A 2,330-nucleotide genomic window follows, 5' to 3' on the forward strand; every position below is an offset into this window, starting at 1 on the left:
AGTGGATGGTCGAGATAGAACAATCATAGAGCATGTTGTCCCCATGTTGAATGATTTGAATCCAGGGTTAGTTAGACAAAATATACAAGCTCAGCAATTTGAGTTGAAACCGGTAATGTTCCAGATGTTACAAACTATAAGGCAATTTGGTGGTTTACCTACTGAAGACCGACGACCACATTTAAGACTTTTTCTAGAAGTTTGTGACTCATTCAAACAACTGAGTGTTCTTGAAAGCGCCTTGAGACTTAAGCTATTCCCGTATTCCTTAAGAGATTAGGGCATGGTTAAATGATTTGCCGTCAGGAACAGTGGCATCATGGAATGACCTTTGCTAGAGATTTTTATTAAAGTATAATCCACCTACTATGAATGCCAAGTTGAGAAATGATATTACATCCTTTCGGCAATTTGAAGATGAAACGCTATATGAAACGTGGGAGTGATTTAAGGAGTTAATTAGAAAATGCCCAATGCATGGATTCCAACACTGGACTCAAATGGAGATGTTTTACAGTAGGCTAAATGTGTATACACGAATAGTAGTTGATGCCTCAGCAAATGGAACTTTATTGGCTAAGACATATAATGAAGCATATGAAATTTTGGAAAAAATTACTAACAATGATTACCAGTATTCTACCACGAGAGTTGGGATTGATAGAAGAGTGGCTAAAACCATGGAACTTGATGCAATCACTTCATTGACTGCCCTAGTATCTTTTCTAGCTAACATAATTCAAACAATGAAAAATCCCACTATTGTTCAGGAAATAAAGTCAGTTGAACTGTTATATATGTACTGTGGAGAGAATCATATGTTTGACGAATGTCTATCAAACTCAGCGTCAGCGTACTACATGGGTAATTCCAATTGGAATAATAACCCCTATTCTAACACCTATAGTTCAGGATAGAGGTAGCATCCGAATTTCAGTTTGAGTAATCAAGATGCAGGAAATTTCAACAATGCACCACCAGGTTAAGTTCACCAGATGTTAAGGAAAAAAACTCAATGCGATCAAGCATCGTCTTCCACTTCTATTGAAGCTTTATTAAAGGAATATATGGCCAAGAATGATGTTGTAATCCAGAGTCAAGTTACATCTCTTCGCGCTCTTGAGAATCAAGTGGGGCAGATAGCGAATGCTTTGAATTCAAGGCTATAAAGAGCATTGCCAAGTGATACTGAGAATCTAAGATCTCGAGGTAAAGAGCATTGTAAGGTAATCACTCTCAAAAGTATAACTCAGTTAAATGACATTAAAAATGCCATGGCAGAGGAGGACACGAGACTTGATCATGAAAAGATCTCAGAACCTATTGAAAATCATACAGCACTTGAAAAGGGTAAGCAAAAGAATACTGTAGCAGAACCATATTAGGCTGCCAACAAAAATGCCACAGGAAAATAGTATCAGCAACCTGAAAGACGATCACCTCTACCTTTTCCTCAACAATTCCACAATTGTAAACAAGAGGCTCGGTTTTAAAGATTTCTAGCTGTCTTTAAACAAATCCATATCAACATACCACTGGTAAAAGCTTTGGAACAGATGCCCAACTATGCAAAATTTATGAAAGACATACTATCAAAAAAGTGCAGATTGAGAGAATTTGAGATTGTTGCTCTCACTAAAGAGTGCACAAAAATGTTGATGAACAAACTACCTCAAAAGTTGAAGGACCCAGGTTGTTTCACTATCGCATGTTTCATTGGAAATCATTATGTTGGTAACCGTTGTGTGATTTAGGAGCAAGTGTAAATCTAATGCCTATGTCTATTTTCAGGAAGCTAGGAATTGGAAAAATGAAACCTACTATAGTTACATTGCAATTAGTCGATCGATCCTACGCCCATCCGAAAGGTAAAATTGAAAATGTATTAGTAAGGGTAGATAAATTTATCTTTCTTGTAGATTTCCTCATTTTAGAATTTGAAGCTGACCAAAATGTGCCAATTATTCTTGGAAGACCTTTTCTGGCAATAGATAGAACTTTAACTGATGTGCAGAAATGTGAACTAACCATGAAGATGAATAATCAGTAGATCACTTTTAATGTATTTAATGCCTTGAAATGTGTTGATGAGAATGAAGAATGTTATGCCATTAGATTGACAGAAACAACAGTGGAGGATTTCACAAGATTTTGCCATAACAATTCTAATATTGACGAATAATCACTTGAGCAGAGTGATGCAGTAAGTTTTAATGAACTTATACAGTTTGTGGTTAGATCGGGGGAAAATTTTGAATAATTGGATCTATCAGATCGCTTTTCTATAAAAAAAAAAAAACCTCCCAACAATGTTAAGGGTATTAGAAGTT

General features: G+C 36.0%; 1 non-coding gene across 1 annotated transcript; it reads right to left on the reverse strand.

Annotated features, from left to right (window-relative positions):
• Positions 1-377: 377 nt before the first annotated feature.
• LOC128282187 (small nucleolar RNA R71) lies at positions 378-484 on the reverse strand. The gene has a single exon (XR_008272415.1). It is a non-coding gene; the product is annotated as a small nucleolar RNA R71 (small nucleolar RNA).
• Between the last annotated feature and the right edge of the window lie 1,846 nt (positions 485-2,330).

The sequence above is a fragment of the Gossypium arboreum genome, chromosome 1 (genome assembly GCF_025698485.1).
Source record: "Gossypium arboreum isolate Shixiya-1 chromosome 1, ASM2569848v2, whole genome shotgun sequence".
NCBI classification, from domain to species: domain Eukaryota; kingdom Viridiplantae; phylum Streptophyta; class Magnoliopsida; order Malvales; family Malvaceae; genus Gossypium; species Gossypium arboreum.